General features: G+C 31.8%; 1 long non-coding RNA gene across 1 annotated transcript; it reads right to left on the bottom strand.

The window, feature by feature from the left end:
• Positions 1 to 15878: 15878 nt before the first annotated feature.
• On the bottom strand, positions 15879 to 16786 carry LOC110707807. Its single transcript, XR_002508592.1, has 2 exons — positions 16406 to 16786; positions 15879 to 16165 (listed from the first exon to the last, which is right to left on the bottom strand). It is a non-coding gene; the product is annotated as an uncharacterized LOC110707807 (long non-coding RNA).
• Positions 16787 to 21993: the final 5207 nt, after the last annotated feature.

The raw sequence follows: 21993 nt of genomic DNA, 5'->3' as shown, positions 1-21993 counted from the left end.
ACATGTTAGCAAAAAAAAAATTATGCAAAATTAATCGTTATAGTCTTTTAAAATAAATCAATAAATTTACCGGGAAGTGAAAAATTGTTGTGAAATTGATCTAAAAATTGTAATTGTACAAAATCAAATCTATGCATTGGAATTTTTTCATCGTCCCTAATCGCCCGAACAATAGTATTTTGGAAAATTGAATCATTATTTTGTCGTCACTGACAATGCGTGCAATATTGCTTCTTATTTGTAACGAATGAAAAGTATTTAATTGAGTAAACTTTTCTTTCAATTAATTTTGGACGAATTGTACAAAGTTGGCTTTAATAAAGGTATGAACGTAATCAAAATTAAGTTAATTTGATGACTTGATTAAGCTACCTAAATCACAACAAATTTGTTCTAATCATAAAATTAATTAATATAAACTACAAAGTAAGGTTTATAAAAAAATTTAATAAATGTAAACAATTTATAAAGATATAATACCTTCTCATCCAATAAGACCATCAGGCGAGAAACTTGTACTTTGATTTTTCAATCATTTTTGCTCGAATCTAATTCTCTGATTAAATCAGATCTGCGTGTAAAAACAAAATTTAGTAAACAAAACATAAACATATAATCGTTAAGTATTCCATTTAAACACAATGTAAGCAATAATCACAAATATACATGTAAACATGGATTTTAAAAATTAAGCTAAGAATTACTCAGCCATTGATGACTAAAACTGACACAAAATTCGCTTGATTTGGTTTTGTATTGATACAAAATTTTGTTGGTGTTGTAGGATGCGTCAATTTATAATGGTATGCATCACAAATTTTAGTTTATTTTTTATTAAGGAATAATTTTTATTTCTTATCATAAACACTATCAAGATTTATCTTAGATATATAAGATATATAAATCCTATATCTAAAGATGATTTTTTAAAAATAATTTTTAGTTTTTTAAATAAATTAAATCCTAATAAATCACTATTCATTGTTTTAACTACGTGGCAAAATTCTTAAATCTCATTCGTCACTTTTTCTTAGGTGGCAAGTGAATTTATTTATTCTAAAATAAAATACAAATCTAACTTTTGATTGGTCGAAATAATACCTTTGCTTATGTGGCGCGCCAAATGCTCTCGAAAAATGCCTACTTTATTTATATATATTAGATTATTTGGTACTAGTTGTTACTAGACCTGTTCAACAAGCCGGGTCGGGCTAGGCCGAGCTTTATATGAAATGGGTCGGGCCAAGCCTAATCCAAAATGGGCTGAGCTTGTCCATGGGCTATTAAGCCTAGCCCGGGCCAGCCGATTTAAAATGTATAAACAAACTACAACAACCATGAAGTAAACACAATATAAGAGAATTATAAAGGACCTTTCAGGGGCCTTATAAAAGGGCCTTAGAATTAAAATTACAAAGCAAATATATTGGTATTGTAAAACTCTGGAAAAGTACAGGATAAATCTCGGACAAAAAAATTTGAAATCCAGCACATTGTATTATGAAATTAGTTCATATCACCTACTATAGTACTATGAGAGTTATCACCATTAAGTAAAAGTGACAATTTTCATACTCGGTATTGGATATAATATGCAAATGTGCTAATCCCTTTGCAGCTCCAAGGGCAATCCTCGGTCTTGCAGGCCTTTCCATGGTTACTTGTAATTAGACCATTTAAAATTTCAATTAAATCAATGTCAATCACTAATTATAAGCATAGGAGCCAAAATGAGTGCATTTAAAAAGAGACAATGCATACACATATAAAAGAAGAGAACTAAAGGCAATAAGCTTACAATGAATATGGAACTCCATGGTATCGTTTGGAATGAACTCGTAATCCAGCAACCTATGTGCACCAATATTTCAATATCTCACCAAAGAAACATGATTTGTGATGTATTCGGTTGACAATTCCAGCTTATTCCTGAAATTTGCACTCTCTCTGTCCACTATCAGCACTAAGAGACTATGCACATCCTTATCATATTCCCAAAAATAAAGCACAAAATCAGTAGTAAATTACCCCATATGTAACTATGAAAACTCGAAAAGCTTCACAAATAATGGTATGACTATACCAAGAAAAATCAAAATTAACTAATTTATACCAAGAAAAACAGCAAGATTATAATAATAAGAGTAGAAAAATCAAAATAATTACCTAGTATAGGAAACTATCATCAACCTCATCATCATCATCTCCATCATCAGCGGCCTCATCATCATCCGAGCTAGAATCACGATCCAAATTTAAAGGGATGTTATATTCATCACGGCGTCAATCTTGAACACAAACTAGGGCTTGAGTCGTTAAGGGTTTCAATGAGCTACGATTAGGAGATATAGTTTCCCCCCCTACACTAAAAGCCAACTCGGAAGCCACCATACTAACCGAAATCGTTAGAAGATCTCGTGCCAATATTGCAAGCTCCGGAAATCTCACTACATTTTGTTACCAATACTCTAGAATATCTAGCTCCATGTTCAAATCAAGCTCCGACTCCTCCGAATATAACTCAAGTTGGGACTTTTTTGTTTGAATCCTTGTAATTCTTGAACTATAGCTTTGATAATCATCAAAGAAGTTTTCATTTTCAATCCTACTACTTGTAGTAGAGGGAGCAACAATTGGGGAAGTTGAAGATGTTGACTTATACTCATTATACAAAGATCTTAAAGTGTTCAAAACTTTTTCAACTTTATACATAGCCTCATCCGAACCATATATCTTGTCAAAACTTAAACCTGGGTCAAGAATTGCCGCACAAGCTAGATATGTTTTACTCGTACCAATATTTGTCAAATTTTTCCAACATAGGTAACACCATTTGAGCTAAAAATTCATGTGGACCTTTAGATGTCTCAAGTAAACGACGATGCACCATACATGCTCCCTTAAAATACATGTTAGAAGTTGGACACTTATTGGCCGAGAACATACACGTAACATCAAAAAAGAGTTTCAAAAACTTGTGAACAACACTCAATTTATCCCATTCATCCTTCAAAGTCACATTACTCTTGAAAGATGCATGTAATGACCCAAAATGAATAAACACGTCTTTATAATAAAGCACATTATCAAGCATCGTATATGTAGAGTTCCAACAAACTTGCATGTCCATACAAAGTTTCCTCTTAGCCTCTAAATGAAAATGGTTCTGAGCGGTATCATAAAAATCCTTGCTTCTAGAAGATGATCTTATATCAAATTTTACCAAGTTTCTAATCCTATCTAATATGTTTCCAATACAAGATAGACCGGATTGGACAATAAGACTGATGATATGAGCACAACGTCTAATATGAAAAAAACAACCACCACTAACCAACATTCCCCTTGATCTAAGAAGATTTTTCATGTGCTTAACCATTACATCATTGTAACTTGCATTGTCAACCATTAAGCTAAGCACTTTGTCATCTAAATTCCATTGGTTAAGAAACATAAAAATCTCTTCGGAGATGCTTTGTCCATCAAAAGGGGTGACAATGATGTGAACTTAATGATCCTTTTATGAAGTTTCCAATCATGATAAATAAAATGGGCGGTTATGCAAATGTAATGTTGCCAAGTGTGTGATGATTTCCAATTATCAATTATCAAACATATTTGTCCGGGTGCACTCCTCAAATTTTTTTTAATTTTCTCTCTATAAGAGGCATACAAAGAAAAAAGGTCTCTAGTTTAAGTTCTTCGACTAAATGGTTTAAATTAAGAATTAGACTTTAACATCATTTGCCTAAAACCTTTTTCTTACACGGCCGAAAAAGAATGAAAACCTTCAACAACATACAATAAAATCTCCTTTCTTAATTCACTCATATCAAAAACAAATTCTTCCTCATCATCAACCGCCTCCCCAAGTGGAAGTCCATTAATTCGTTTTTTACACATTTCAAGCAAATGACGTATTAAATGAGATCTGCCACTATTTTTGTGGGCAATTAACTCCACTTTACAATGCTTACAAATAGCGATTCTCTCACCTTTTGCATTCTTTCCTTCCGTCATTTCTTGCCAAACTTTAGATTTCCTACTCCTTTTACGCTTACGGGCGACATTAGATTCATCAACCTCATCATCTACCGGCATTTGACGTTGTAGTTGCTTCACTTTCCATTGTTTGAGAAGGAGACAGTGAAACTGCCACAAGAAGATGCACCATTTAACGCATAAACATTCGAAGACAACTAGTTACAAACAAGGAAACCCTTGTTGACAGATTAAAAATGCAAACTCAACCAATATTGTGATTTAGGCATGACAGGTAATGGCAACAATTGCAATAGTGAGTGTTGAAGAAGCTAATATTTTCCACTATCACATCATCTAATTACCTAAAAATTTTACATAATACCAACTTTAGATAAAATTACATTTAAGACATTTGAACTAATTAATAAAAAAAAATAAAAAAAGTATGCATAATACTTGAAAATTACAATTCATCAAATTAATTGACAGTTCATGTGTTGATATATCATTTCTAAGATTAAATAAAAGGGGTTAGCAAATGTAGCTAGAAAAACACATCTCATAATAACAAACAACTAACTCTGTAACAAAATAGTTTCAATTCTAGTCTAGGGGTTAAAAACCCTTGAAACTTTGCAATTGCAGAATATGAAACAACAAATTCAGTAGAAATGGGAAACAATTCCCAATAAAAAATAATAAAAATGAAACCTTTTAATAACTTTGACAAATTTAGCGGCGGATAAATAACATAGAAATAACCCAAATTAGAGAAACAAAAACCCATTTAATACACAAAAATATCATTTCAGACCAAAATCCAAATCTGAAATCATATAATTCCAAAATCTCCCAAAAATGTAATTATAAATCGAAAATAAACAATAAAACCATAAATCAAAACTAAAATTGTATAAAATGTAAAATAAAGCGAGAAAAACATACCTTGGTAGTTGAAGTGATATGACGGAATTCGCGATTGAGAGTGGCGAACAAGAAGAAGGGTGATAAATTGGAGATTGAGAGCAGCAACAAGAAGATTGACGTGAGTAGATTTTTTTAGGGTTTAGAAACTGAGAATTTTTTTTTAGGGTTCATAATTTGGGGGAAATTGGGAATTTTTATTTTCAAGATATCATAATTTGACGTTAAGAAGTTTTAGAAACAGAAAAATTAGGATAAAAAAGCCTCATAAGAGTTACCCAATTTCAACCTTTTTTAACTTAAATCCAACCCTTTAAAAACCCATTATTTAAACTCTTTAAAAGCCCGCCCCATTTAAATATTGGATGGATAAAACCCTTTTATAAATGGGCTGGTGAGGGTTTTAAATGGGCCCCTAACCCATTGAACAAGTCTAGTTGTTACTAGGATGGTGTACCGTGTATGAGGTTGAAGTGATAGTGTAGTGACATCACTCCCATATCGTATCCTTGAGATCTAGGGTTCAAACCTCATGGGACTCATTTGAGGGAATCCTTATCCCCCCCCCCCCCTCAAATGAGCACCTTCTTCTTACCAAAAAAAAATTAGTGTAGATATACATTAGGAACTCCCCTTATCTTACTTGCTATGTATCAACTTTTTACTTCTATATAGTTTGTAATTTACTCAAGACGATATCCAAATATTATGTAATACCTCTGTTTCAAATAATTTAAAACGATGTGACATAAAATTTAAGTAGAACATGCCTAATCATAGCAAATAATTTAAAACTGAGGTTAGTAAATAAAATGTATCAACTTCATATGTTCAACCAAAGTCACCTAAAGAATGAGCTTGAAAGATTGAGAGCCAGTGGCCCTCAGGCCCCTCACTTGTCGCTTCTATAGTTGCCTAGCTGGAATCAAACACAAAGTATGCAAGTCAAATTACTTTACTAAGTTGTGTTTTCACTGTTTTGTGGGATTACATATTTACATAGGAGATTAAGACGGGATTTCGTGTGATTGTTTGTAAGAGCACTATCAATGGTGAGCTAAAAATTTGCTTATGGGTATTTTGGGTGGCCATAAAATTTGCTCATGCATTACAATGGTGACCAAATGAGAAAAAGCCAAAAAATACTCATGAGCATTTCTGAAAATGTCCAAGACTTGAGCATTTTTGAAGATGAATAGTGCTCTGGTGGGCCCCACAATTTGCAATGGTTATATTTTTTGTAATGCAAATTCTGAAATAAATATTTATTAAAAAAAAATTAAAATTACCAACGGTCATAAAATTTAATTCTCTATAAATAGCCATGTATTTTGGTATAATTTCAGAAATACCATAGATCCTCCATATTCTTTATTTTAACGATAAAAACGATACAAATAAAAAAAAAATAAGTTACACAAATTTAGACTAGTTTTTATTTATTTGGAGTAATATTGTTAAAATATAAATGAAATTAATAAATAAAGAAGTGTTGTGTAGGAGAAAGAAAGTAATGGTGGGGTATTGAAAAAGTAAGAGAGAGAGAGAGTAGCGAACAAACATTTTTTTTGCTCACCATTGGAAGAGAAATTGTGAAAAAAAACATACCCATGAGCAAAACAGATTTGTTAAGAGAGAAAGTGGATAAAGAGATAGTGGGTGGACATTTTTTTTGCTCACCATTATAGTGTTCTAAGTTGCAACTCATCTTGAAGTATTTTGGAAAACATTATCCGCATGAGAAGATGAGAAAGAGTGAGAATCTTAAAAGCACTACTATGATCCTATCTGTTACACTTATGGGTCTTATACTCCACATTCTACAATTACACGTAATGAGACACACACATGTGAATATATATCTATTTAAATATTACTTGAATATGAATTTATGCCTTTTAAAACGTTTGATACTTGTATTTAATTAAACATGAAAACAAAAGAGTGGAGTATTAGTTAAACATTTCATAATTATATCAGTTACTTTTGCGGTTTTAAGATAATTTATAATATTATTAAAATTCATATAGACAATATGCTAACGCCATATGTCACCCTTTATTCAATATGATTTGATGTCACATGTGCGTCATGTGTTACCTATGTGTCATCACCTTTCTCTCACTACATTGAATTGTAGTAATGTTTAATCTCTTTGAAAAACTCTTCATTCATGACATGACTTTAATTTTCTATAATAATGTTTAATTTACTTGTTAAACTCTTCATATGTATAACCTCCATAATTAAATTTGATACATCTTATGCTTTCTCCGTTCTAGTAATATTGCAACAATTGGACTTTTGCACTATTCATCATGCTTGTTTCACCACAAATTAAGATTTATACGTAAAGTAAAATATAGTCATGTAGGGTCTTGTTAGATTCGTCTCGTAAAATACTTTCACAATATCAATTTTTTTTTATAATTTTTACTCTTATATAATTATAGATATTTAACATATAAAATGTGCTTTGGAATGCGTAATTTCATCCTTGTTGCAATATTTGTGGAACAGAGGAAGTATACATTAATAGAAGATAATATATATTATTATATTTTTCATTCACTTATTAATATTGTTCAACATTAACCCTGCTAAATTAATTTTGAACAAACTTATAATTTATGATGTACCAGGGCGTCGTCGAAACAATAACTAGTTAAAGATTAAACAACATTAGCTTCCATGATGGTTGAGGCTTAGGAATATGTTTTATACTCTATCACGCCCCCTCCTCATACCCAACGCTTAATATTCCACTTGAAAGTAGGGATGAATGAGATTTGAACCCGTGACCTTTGTATCACGTTGGCTCTAATACCATGTTAACAGACTAATTCAACCAAAAACTTAAATTGATGATTGAGACCTAAGAATATGTTTTATACTCTATCAGTAGATTTATTTTCATTCACAACATTATATGAAGAAACAATTATTCAACCTTAACTCATTACCTGATTACCATATCAATAAAGTAATCAATGACTTCGTATTTACGAAGTATCTTTCTTTCAACAAGTATCTTCTTATATAAAATCATAAAATACGATAATGTATACATGATATGATCCTAAATTTCCAACTTTAGGATATCAAACAACGATTCGCTTGCTATGACGGGACAAAAAAGGCAGTCCAACTGAACATTACTAGGCCAAATATGGTTTGTCTGAATCAATAACACAATTCCGTTGTTATTTTTAGATTTTATGTTAGTATAATTTTTGACAGACATGTTAGTATAATTACTATACCAATATGAGGTCAAAATATACCAACAAGATTGTTGGTATTTTTAGACTTTATGTTGGTATAACTATTATACCAACATGAGGTATAAATATACCAATAGACACTTGTTATTGTCATTTATGACAATAGTAATTATGGGCATGTAATTTCTTGGCCAAATATATGACCTACATGAACTTATTCCCTTTTTTTTCAATTAAAGGACAAAGAAATGGCATTACCATACCATACCACACCCCCTTAACAATTGGACGCAAGCTCACAACTTCCCAACCAACAACCAAACACTCAAACAGACATACTGTAAATATTTGGTTAGAGAATTATAACGTGGGGTTGTCATGGATATGTTCGAACAAACGTCATTTTTCCTTTTTGCTGGAATCTTACCAGAATACCTTCGTCAATGCTTTTTTATATCACAAATATTATTTGCCTTAGCCCTTAATTACTTTAAACTATTTTGTTTAAAAACTACTTGGTAATCAATAAAATTGATATCATAATCAAGCTATTTTTACTCCTAAAATCTATAAATCTGTCAACATTAAAATTGCATTAAAATTTACTCTTTCCCACCTAAAAAAAATGTAGCACTTTGGTTTATTTATGTACAGTACTTGATTTCATAATATCATGTTTATGGAATTCATACTAATGAAACTATAACAATTTATGTTTTACATACATTGATAAACACATGCGTCAATCAAACTGATGTATAGATTTAAAAATAAAATAAAAAAATGTGTAATAATAAACTTACCACTAGTATGAATTGTGAGAGATTCTTTGACAAAAAAAAATTCCTACTAGTTGAGAAAGTATACACACACTTTTATCTCTAAGCTGTAATACTTTGTATTTTAATTCATCCCATCTGTCAAATTATATTCACAAGTAAAATATATTTTTACACATATAGAAAAGAGTTCATATTGATGATCAATATATTATAATATTCAGAACTCTCACAAGACATCATAAATAGAATTGAATTCATCAACTATGAATTATATGGCATAATGCTATAATTACATATAAGGAAAATGCTATACATAACCCTTAAGGCTACATATAAGCATTAAATACACTCTTGAAAATTGTATAAAATTAAAAATTCACGACAAAAACACGTGTAAATCAGTGTAATTAGTGTGTTTTTGTCAAAATTTCCTAAATTTAAACAATTTTTAGAGTGTATTTAATGCTTATATGCAGCCCTAATAACTACGTATAACATTACTCATTATATAAAACTTATTTTTGAGCAAAAATATATACGGAGTACACTTTTGTAAAAGGGGTCTAATATAGAAATGCAGCCGCAAAAACACCAAAATACTGGTATAGTGGTATTTATGAACAAGTTGAAACAATGATAAAGAAAAAGCATGATAATTGAAGCTTAAAATTGTAGTGTAATAGTTGTATTTTATTTGAATAGTTGATTCAAAAAACACAAATTACAAGATCACGATGATCATGGGCCACACGAGTAACGCTCCTCCTAACAACAACACTACTACTTTTACTACCAGAAGAAGAAGAGGAGTTACTAGTTGTAATTAATTTGGTGGGAGCAGCAAAACGCATAGAGAAAGTCCGAGACAACTTATCAGGTTCATCATTCCACATCAACCCTTGATCAAAATTCTGTGCATACGTGTCAGGATCATACCCTGGGAGGTGCACGTCAGAAGTGTAGACCTTACTACAGTCGAATTTTGTCATCTTCCTTTTCTCTCTCATTAGCTTCTTCCATAGTGCTCTCCACGACGTTGATCTGTTGCTGCTTCTTCTTGATGGACGGTCTAGATTTGTTGTGCGACCCAGTTGTATGATTTCTACGCTGCTTGTGGAACAGCAGATGTTTCTCATTTCCATTGATTGATTATATATGCTGATTGTTTGGATTGATGTAATTACAAATTAATGGGGGAAATTAGAGGAGAGAGAATGTAGTGGAAAACTGGAAATGGAAGAAGGAAAAGGGGGAATTAGGAGGCAACTATAACAGTGAGACTTGATTTATATAGGAAAATGGGGAGGCGTATATGTCAATATTCCATAAATGATTTTATATAATTTACGGAGTATTTTTTATTACATGTCAATAAATTATTTATTTGAATAAATGCTTACATAAACTATAGAAAATTTCAATAATATGGAGTATTTCTCTAATTAAATGTTCAAATGCGAACCATTATCTTATGCTCATATTTGAGTATTATATTTGGAATCGGATCAATCTGTCTTGTAATTTCATTGCTTGTCTAAGAGTCCTCATAAGAAAAAGGGAGTATTTCTCTAATTAAATGTGAACCATTATGTTTTACTTATATTGGAGTTTTATATTTGGAATCAGATCAATTTGTCTCATAATTTGATTGCTCTTGTCTAAATCCTCGTAAGAAAAAAAGAAGTAAGTAATCGGCGTAAAATAAATATGCTGATGGATTATAAGATTTGTTTTCCAATGGATGGATATGCAATTGAATTAAGTTTATCTTTTAATTTATACAATTATATATACATCTTGTCTTTAATGGTTTGTTTTATATATATATATATATATATATATATATATATATAAGCATTCATAGGAGATTATATATACCTAGTGGCATGAAGGGAATTTCAAGATGTCAATTGTTGAATGTATTCATCTTGTAATTTTTGAGGTAACTTGTTCTTATACAATTGTTTGAAAAAATAGTAGATGGAGTAATTTTTATTTTTTTATAAAGTTAACAAAACTAGTTTTTAAAGGTAATGTTTGACAAAACTAGATAATTTAGCTCCAAGCAAGCATCATTTTATGTTTATCCTAATGCTTATACAATTAATATGTGTTGAATACTTAAATTCAACAACCAGTTTGTTAATTGCCAACCATCTCTAACATCTACTCGTAATCAACAACTAACAACTTTCACAAGGGCCACATCTAATAATTACTACGTACATCAACTATTTTTTTTAGCATAAAAGTACTAAATGTTGTTGATCGACATGCATGGAAGCTATGGTTATAGAATTCCAACTCGATTATTGCAAACTAACATCCAATGATCCAATCAAACATGACATTAAGCTATACATAATAAATGTTTTCTCCCTTTTTTATTTGTTTTAGTCTGTAATTTGAAATTTCGAATAATATAATCTTAGCTATAAAGCCAAAAAATATTAAACTATGCTATTTACTGTATATTTATACATCCGTCATATAAAACAATCTTAAACAATGTTAATTCACTCATATACAAAGTATTTATTTAGATACAATAATTAAGGATAATTTTCTCTTAAAAAAAAACCAAGGATATAATTTCACATTTGAATATTATATATACTATATATTGCAAAGTTTTTGTAGTATTTATGAGAAATTAACCCATAGAATTATTTAAAGAATAGAGGATGTCAATTCTTAAAAGTGATATAAACTTGGATACATTCCTATAACTTTATTATTAAAATGGTTGATTCTCTCCTATCTTTCTATCTTGTAGGAAAGGCATGTCACCATCATATCATAAGAGACTCAACTACTAGACAATGTTTTCTAACCCCCCACTAGAGCACTTGACTCATGGGATGACTTGGAGTTGCTCCATGTTACTGACATAATCAAATTATAACAGCATAAAATCAATTAAGATTCAGTTTTTATTTAATAATTTAGACAGTTACTATACTAAATTAATTAGCACAACCACTAATTCATTAATTAGAAGAAAATGGAACAATTTAGGTACTAGACTAGACTGCAACTAACCAATATAATGATTAAGAATATTGAGATCATATTAATATATACAAGCAACAACTAATAGTACAAAAAAATAAAACTTTAATTTAACTAAAGTGGTAGAGACAAAACTATTAAGGTGCATGAAATATTAGTTGACAATTCGTTAAAGAAGAAGTTTTTATGTCATGTATCTATATCTCATAATTACGAGTATATTTGTATGGATTAATTTGCAGTCGCTTTACATTTTATGACCATAATATCGATACTACTCTGTCCTTGAAATCCCGGCTCACCAAACAATAAGCCCACTGAATCAAGTTAAGACATTAAACTATATATATGATTAAGTAATACTAATGTGAATAAAAATGGCAACCACAGACTACCATTATTAGAGCCAAAAGAATAAAAGATACAGGTAATGGTCAGACGAAATGGCGCAATTTTTGGATCCTAAGCTAATACTAGTACGTATATTAAATCATAATCCACATGATTATTCACGTGACTTAGGGAATTGGGCACGTCAGATTAGGCAGAATTAGGATGTTTTTCAAAGGATTAGAGTTTGACAAAAGATATTAAGAAATGAAGATTTAAGTTTGACAATAACTAACTTTTCTTGAGCTTGCTTTCTTTCCACACAAGCAGATTCCTTTGGCTAAACTCTAGGATTTTATTTTGGGTTAAAAAAATCTTAGTGAATTGTGGCTCGAGAAAAAGGTTAGGAATAGGGTATGAATGATTTTAAAGTTAGGAATTCGGCAATGAGGAATTGAGGATAAAAGAATCCAATGTCTTCTTAAGTGAATTTTGCTACCTCGGTTAAAGTTAAAAACGGATCAGTTTCTAACTTAGTTGAAAATCTTTTAACGAATTAAGGTAATATTTACTACGGAGTACGAAGTATTATATATACACGAAATAATTCGAGTAAAATCAAATTATGGAATGAGATTTTTGATTTTCTTATCTTTATTTTGTATTATTGTTTTGGCAAAGTATGAATTATATTTTTGGATTAAAAAATAAGCATTAAACAATTATTTGTGTTATTTTTTTTTAACAACGTAATAAAAAATATTTTTAAAAATTAGAAAATAAGACTGATCCCATCTAGACTTTAGATCGATTTTATCAGCCCGATCTTTGATCGTTCTTGAGTTATACAGTAAATTTTTGTTCTCGATTTGATCGTAAATCGGTGAATAATACTTAATATAGGTAAAGGTGACCTGTAGTGAGTTCCAGCCCTATAGGACCCTCAATCTTACAAGCTAAAAAAAAAACATCAAATCTAAGTACTGCGGATTATACTCACGTGCTAGATTAAAGGCATAGTACTTAACTACTCACTACCTCTTTTTTAATGGATATCATGATTAATGATTAATACAAGTACTCCATATCATGGATAAAGTGAAAAGGTAACTGTATGAGCCACAGATAAAGTCGTTATTAGATGGGCTCAACAAGTGAAATTTGGGCTTCTTCTTTATAGATGGAAGTCATGACCAGCCACAACAAAGCGTCAAAGCATATTGTAGACACAAATAATGGGCTCCTCCAGCACATTGTAGACTACCTGTGCTACCAATGACACCCTTGGCTTTGGCATGTTAACAAGTTGGCAGTATTATTACATTTTTATCCTCTCTATTCTTTAGAAACTCGCGTCTCTTTCTCCCTTTTTTTCTATAGATAGAAACATAGAATGACGTATTGACGTATGTATACAAAGTAATAATTTATTAATTTCTAATAGATTTTATAGTCGGTGATCATATTTAGATCATTACATATTGCTCCTTGCTATTTACGGACTAGATAAGATTAAATATGTGTTTCTAAATATAAATAACTCAAAAATAGTCATCAATATTCAAAATGATGCACCAAAGAAGTCAACATATATACATAAAAAAAATAACTTTCAATAAGTAACGAATTTTTGAAAAAAGATTAAACTTGCTAATCGAAATAACCACTACAATATATTAAAAGTAGCTATAGATAGGGTGTTCATAAATCGATCCGTACCTAAAAAATGGACCGGATCGGACCACACCAAATTAATCGGTCCGGTCTTCGGGTTTAGAAATTTATTTTTTCGCTCTTCAGTCCGGTCCGGTCCAAAACCCTATAAAACCGGTCTTGGACTGGACCGATTTTTTTTTGCTTAAAATTATGCGTTGAAACCTTAAATAATGGTTAAGATTATCCTTAATATGCTTAGAAAACTTTAATTTTATGAACTTTTTTGTACTAAACATACAAAAAAAATACATTAAAATATAGTTTTTCCTTTATTCTTTTCGACTTTTCCATAAAATTATTAAAAATTTAGATTTTTTTTAAAAAAATTCTCAAATCGGTCCAAAGCGGTCCGGTCCGGGGTTTGGACCGATTCTTTCGGTTCAGTCCTAGCTTAATTGATCCGGTCTTCGGTTCTTAAAATTCTTGTTTGCGATTTTCGGTCTGATCCGGTCCGGTCTTGGATCAATGAACAACCCTAGCTATAGTATCTAGCTAAGAAATCGAAGGCATTGCCTAAAGTATACATTACTACTACATTAAATTAGATTAAAAGTTAAGACAAAGTAACAACTAATTTAAAATGAACTAGCGTTCGTTGATTTTGATCTTATTTTGCATATAAACCACGTGGATTGCACAAATTTGGAACAACCACAATTAGAGCATTTACATTGGTGGGAAAATAGGCTCCTCATTTGTCAAAAAATGGAAATGGGGACCTTCCCACCAATGTTACTAACTTTCAAATATTAGAAGGAGAAGGCTAGTCCAGCCCACTAGAACATTTGAGGCCCAATTTCTTCACTGTATGAACCTTTACAATTCTCACCATGTATTGCCTCAATGTTTGTATGCATTCTATGCAACCCTTCATTTTTACCCCAAAACACATAAATCCCTACATTATTTTTAAGTCAATGTATGTATCTTGTATGCGATATTTTCATTTCTTACATGTTAAAACACATTAAAATGGATTTGTCAAAAATCGACCCGATCTGATCTGACCCATGAACAAATCAATTCAGTTTGAAGAATTGAAGTGATGTATAACCAAAACATTGCATGGGCCAAATCCGTTACCACAAGACAAGACCTAAACAAAATCAACCCACACTCAATATGATAGCTCTAGGTAAGAGTAAGGTGTAGGCCAAGTGGTTAGAGCTTTCTTCCCAATTCTAAGAGATTTTGGGATCGATTTTCATCACCCGTCCTTATGGCTCTCTAAACACCAAAAAAAAAAAAAAAAAATTGATAGCTCTAGGTTTCTAAGTAAAAGTGTAAAACTAATGCAAGTTTTTTATATCAAATTGCTTCATAATAGACATTATATTAATGTGCATAAAATGATGATAAAACATTTATTAACCTTTAAGATTTGCAAATAGTGCGATATACAACCTTAAAAACCCCAATCTTTTTTATCATCCTAAACTCTATCAAATTCCCAAATAAATCGATATAATTACACTTTACACAAGATATGATACTATTCGCAAATAACCTATCAGCTATCAGTCCTGGTTGGATGACACCAATATAACGTTCGCTAATTCGCTTACTAGTCGTTGGAAAAACGTGGGCTTGGCAATTGACAGTTACTTACTAGCGACTACTCTTTCAATTTGCAAAGTAATAACTATAATCCAATCAATTTTGGAATAAAACATACTGTATTCTAGAATGCTGATCAAATACCAACTACGACGAGTGTGATGTGTGAAAGCGAATATAATCACTATGAAATTGTCAATTATACAATTAACTAGCATTTTGACCCGCGCGTAACACACAAGTTGTAAATAGTAAATTTGGTAAAAAAAAAAGTTAAAAAGGTATGGTATGTTCTACTACCACTTGTAGATATGAGCATTGAAATATAACAAATGCCGAATAGAATTCATGAAAAAAACAGAAACAGTAATTTTATTTATTTACTACCATAATAAAGAATACAAAAAACACTACAATTTTTTCTTCACCCTTGGATATCCTGGGAGAAAAATAAAAAGTAGCTAAAGAATTGATCAAACTATATATATCATATTAATTAATCAAAATTCTAATATTATCACCTATAATTACTCATAATAAAGTCTAAAATCACCATAATAAATTAGTGAAAGAGGTAAGTAACAGCAAGCGCAACCGCCAATAGAACGTATGCAATCCCTTGATCAATAGTAGCACCTGCACAAAAATATATATCCCCCCAGTAAATAAAATTACACCAACAAACTCGAAAATTTAATTCCAATGTTAGGGCCGGCTACATAAATCAAGATTTTATCTCTCACACTCGGTCATTAAAAATTAACTAAAATAAAATAAAATAAAAACCCGGCATCACCCATACAATCTCAATTAAATTAGACCTAAATTGGGTTGAGTTCGGGTTCTAGTCGAATTGAAAAGAGAGAAAGGACTTACTGTCGTTAGAAGGAGGAGGAGCGGTAGCAGGGGAAGGAGCCATCATCTGGCCTTGAGCAACCTTAAAAAAAGCCATCATCAAAAACCCAAAAATAGGCAATGCGTAAAACTTCATTGATGAACCGTTAGAATTCATGTTGATATATTCCAAAGTTTTAATTTTTCTATGAAAATGTAATTTGATTTGGGGTGAATAAAATTCTTTGTTTGGTGTAAATTAAAAGAATGAATGAAAATATATTATGAAGCGTTTATGATTGTAAGGTGTATATATATAAGTTTTTTAGGGGCAGTAAATTGAATCTGGAAGTTCCTTTATATGAGAGGAGAGTAGGGTGGAAGGAACGCGTTGAATATTTTTTTGTGTGTACAAATTTTTATACGATCAAATTATATTTATAGTTTTTATTATATTTACCTTTTTTTTTTCTCTTTTTTTTTCTTTTTTTTTTTTTGTAGTAGTGCAAATTATTTGACTGGTGACTCGAAGGAATTGTATTAGTAGGCGGCTAGTTGACTTGGACCGGAATATCTCGTATATGTGGCAGCTCTGAATTATTTGGGTTTACTAAGGAACCTACGTAATTAATTTCTTGTTTCACATTTTGTAATCGATTTTTAAATTTGGGTGTACAATGTTTTTCTAGAAGTTTTATTTTTCAAGTTTTTTTTTTAGTTTTACTTGGATTATTATGAGTGTTATAGTAATGGGACTTTGAACTTTTGAAGGAAGTTTGGGGAAATCTGTCGCTTTTCATAGATTGTACGGAGTATTTCATTAATGATCGTGCTTTCTTCACCGACACTATGTAAATCCTTAATTAGTGCACATCATCCTTACTAGAAGAAATTAAAGAAGAAAAGAAAGAGATGATGAGACAACTACAACATGATTGTGTTTTTTTCACCATCACTACGTAATTATATAAATCCTTTATCATGAGTAATGAATAATGATGTTAAGACTTTAATCAAATTTGATTTCTAATACGAAGTAGTATTGTAGTTTAGTTTTTTTTTTTTTTTTTTTTTTTTTTTTTTTTTTTTTTTTTTTTTTTTTTTTTTTTTGAAATACTATGTATAGAGGATTATATCACAATTAGGACTAGCTTTACCAAATAAGTTAACCTTGACATCTACACGTCTAACAAGTAGTATATAATTCAATACAACTTTATCAAATTCTTTTTTCATATGTATATGAGTTTTTTGTATATGAAACAAATTAAGGCAATGATGCAAGATTTATAAATTCAATTTATTGACCCATTTGTTTTGCTTCCCTAAGCTATTGCCTAGAAAGCAGATAAAATATCTTATTTTATTGCAATCATAATTTCTAGTCCATATGTTACTATACAGGTATGTATTTTTAAAAATGAATTTTAGCACCTAGCTTGATTTTTTCATGGATATGAGTAGGACTTGAGCACTTGACCACAAAAGACTTGAAAAAAGAGGGAATTTTTTTTAAAAAATATGAAATGTAAGGGGACCAAAGTTATCCTGCACCATGTGTACATTGTTGTTTTGTACATAATCAACTACTTATAAAAGCTGGAGATCTTGGAATACAATCCCAAATTATCTTTTATACTTGAATCTATCTGTAATCTGCTAGGATTACGAGAGGAGAGGAGTCTTACACCGTTACATTTCTATTTAGTTGATCCAATCTTGCGTAAATACTCATGAAAAAAAATTTAAAATCTATGTAATTTTATGTAATCTTATTTAATTCGTCTCAATAAATAAATAAATATATATATGTCAACAAACGTTGGTCGTTACATTATTAGATTATCATATGCGTAAGCAGCCATTCATTTGCTAAGCTTAATTACGTTAGAAGATGTGACTTATACTAATTTAAGAACATATACAAGTATAATATTACAAACATTATTGATTACAACCAAAAATAAATTGTGGTCAAGAATTGAATAATTGTAGATCAATCAACCAAAGTACTTTTAATATAGGATTTAAAATTCTTGCACATGACGAGTTGATGGTTACCAAATATTAGTACTAATTTATGTAATTATTGTCAATTGTTCATGATGAGACTTCCTTGCTGTAGTTGCTTTAGGGTTTAGGCTAATGTACTTTGTAATATTACAAAACATTCAAAGGGAATCATCATCGTAATATTTTTAATATACTTATTTGCCTAATTGCCAATTTTTTGTTTTTGTTTTTTTTTTTTTTTTTTTTTTTGGACAAAGAGTTTATTTAACAAAATAACAGAACATGCTAAAGAACTAACTAAAACAAGAAAACACAAGACGACTGAGGAAGCTAAAAAAACATAACTAAACAACAATTAAAAGGACTAGAAAAGTAAACGACGTTGACGAGCACAAACAACCAACCAGTGAGCAGGAGCAACCTAGAGACGAGGGACCTTACGAATCCAACAGGAATCGAATTGTAATAGAATGTCTCTGATAGCCCCTAATAGCCAAACACAAGAAATATCATCCGAGCAGGAACGACATAGCATGGAATTCAGAACTGTGCTGTCCATGTAGAGTAAGGGACACAAGAAACCCTTTCGCCTAGCAGCCTGAAGAGCCCAGAAGCAAGCCCGGAATTTCGACTGTAAAGCTGATGAAGTTCGACAGGCACAAGCACCACCACCCAAAACAATAGGGGAAAACTTCTCCCTGAAAATCCAACCTGCGCCTGCAGTATGATCGCGACCATTCCAAGCACCATTAAGGACAATACAACAATCTGCGAGACCTGAAAACGAACCATATAAACACCCAAATGTAACAGGGGAAGGACAAGGAGACTGACGTTGTCGAGAAGAAGAAACAGAGGTAGAGAGCTTGGTAGCTTCCAAACAACGCAATGTCCACTCCTCAGAAATATGAAGAACCAAAGCAGGAGACCAGACCGCTTGTTTAAAAATAAGTTGATTACGAGTAAGCCAAATTGCCCACAAAAGAGAGACCACAATGGCTAGACTATGTCAATTTTGAAAATTTCCATAAGCAGAGACCAGCTCTGCGAACCACTGAGGAAACGAGTGTACAGACAAAGAAGTACGTTGGAGGGCTACGGGACCAGTGGTCAAGAGATGAGAAATAACCAAACTATCCTGAAATAGACGCGAAGTCGTCTCCAAGTGAGCACGACGAAGGACACAGACAGGATTTACTGGAAGACCCCGGGAATGCAAAGTAGCAGAAAGAGGTAAAGCATCATGAAGCAGTTTCCAGCAAAACATCCTTAACTTAGACATAATCGGCATTCCCCAAAAACGCTTCCACCACGAAGCCGCAATCGGATCATTGGGCATCGACACCATAGACTGGCGAATCAGCGTTGCATAAGCCGATTTAGTGGAATACTGACCATCACGAGTAAACTTCCAGTAAACGAAATCATCCATCAGTGGGCGATCAACAGACAAAATACGCGAAACTGTAATATTGTCAAAGAGCCAATGAACCTTAGAGGTATCCCACGCGCTAATTGCCATTTTCTAATTGAAATACTTTGTAGTCTAAGAAATGGTTTGATCGTATCAAAAGTTAGTTAGCAAAATCAAAAGGTATAATGATCATTATATATGTACCAACTTTATCAAATACTAACAATTTTTTTTTTCTTTTTTCAAGTTGTAAAACTTTTTAAAGTTGCCAATGTAAAAAAGAAAGAAAAAAAAAAAAAAAAGAAAAAGAAAAAAAAAAGAAAAGAAAAGAAAGTATGTTGATTTATACCAAAGATTTATAATGATATGAATATAATAATAAGTGGATTGCTAAACATCGCCCGCAAATCTCCACATAAAGCACGCAAACTTATATTGAAGTTACAATATTGCCCATGACCTTAAAAAAAATCAAAGTACGGGGATGTCAAGGCGGCAAGGCAAAGAGTTGGCAGCGGCTGCGGAGGAGGGAGGGTTGGCTCGTGGCGGCAAGGTGGTGGTGGCGCCAGGTCCGGCAGCCACGTCCACCGGCCTGGCGTCTGGGCTGGACGCCCAGCCACGGTAAGTGGCGTTTGGGACAGGCGCCAGTCACTGTGGCTGGGCGTCCTGCCCAGACGCTAGGCCGGTGGACGTGGCTGCCGGACCTGGCGCCACCACCAGCCATCGACCGTCCTGGCCAGGCGCCCCACCACCAGCCTGTTTTGTTATTTTTTATTTTTTTTTTTTGTATAATATTTTTTTTTGTTGGAAATTGAGATTTTTTTTCTATTTTTGTGTAATATCATGTTTTTTTTTGTTGGAAATTGACAAATTTTTGTTTTCTTTTTTTTTTTTGTGTAATATTGTATTTTTTTTTTGTTGGAAATTGAGAATTTTTTTTTATTTTTTTTTTAATATTTTGTTTTTTTTTTGTTGGTAACTGAGAAAATTTTTTATTTTGAATTTTAAGCAAGTCAAATGTAAAAAAAAAAAAAAAAAAACCAAAAAAAAAAAACCAAAAAAAAAAATTGGCCGGACCACCACCATGGAACCGGCGCCTGGCCGGGATGCCGCCACCATGGTGGTGGCGCCTAGCCGGGACGCCAGTACCAATGTCATGGCGCCTGGCCTGGAAGCCTCAACCATGGTACAGGCGTCCTGGCTAGGCGCCACCGCCATGGTGGCGGCGTCCCGGCCAGGCGCCGGTGCCACGGTGGTGGCGGCTCCTCCGGACGCCAGCCGTCTTTTCCGATGACATTCGTCGTCCCCCGGATCTCCGGCCTCCCCCGGCGTCCCCGTACGACTCCACATTTTACGGTGAGTGAAATTTTTGTTTTCAGAGAAAATTGACAAATCCCAATAATAATCCCAATAATAATTTTGTGGGCTTTATGTAGTAATTTGTGGGCGATGTTTAACAAATCCCAATAATAAACCCCACATGAATACTTATGTGGTATGTTCTTACGTACAAATTGCAAAGAGGGTTCACAGTGATTTTGTGTGATAGTGCCAAATGTTAAAGTTAAAAATTTCGAGAAACAGAGATAACAATTATAAATTTATAATAAGATGTAAATTTATATTGACTTTATAAAGTTTGACCAAGGATAATAACAAAACATTTGAAGAAAAATACTATTCTTTTTTTTTTTTTTATTTTTTTTTTTTATTTCTTTGTATGTTCAACCTTAATGTGATATATTCATAGAGTCAATGTTAAAAAAATCCTTGACCAAAAATATTAATTTATACATAATACATATGTACGATAGGCACATTATCACGTGAAATTTTATTTAGATTAGTTTTGAATATATTTTCAAAACTTTTTTTTTTTTTTTTTTTTTTTTCACTAGTACAAAATTAAAATACTCCATATTTATGATCAAAGGTCATGTAAAATAGAACAAGAACAGTTTTTTAGCACAAGATTTTAACCTAATTTATGAGCAATCAATAAATACTCGTATTATGTTTAATATGTGGTTTTATTGCAGTACTATATACGTAAACAAGATCAAAGTCAACTTGTCTCTCCTCTAGCTTTTCTTATGTGCATGCCATCGCAATTACTCTGGCAAAAGACAACTAAGATCCTAGCTAGAAATATATTCTGCTGTTCCATTTTATTTTAATCAAACAAAACCACCATTATTCTCTG

This window comes from Chenopodium quinoa, unplaced genomic scaffold (genome assembly GCF_001683475.1).
Source record: "Chenopodium quinoa cultivar QQ74 unplaced genomic scaffold, ASM168347v1, whole genome shotgun sequence".
Lineage (NCBI taxonomy): Eukaryota > Viridiplantae > Streptophyta > Magnoliopsida > Caryophyllales > Amaranthaceae > Chenopodium > Chenopodium quinoa.
Note: the sequence above shows the minus strand (reverse complement) of the source record. Positions and strands in the feature narration are given on the sequence as shown.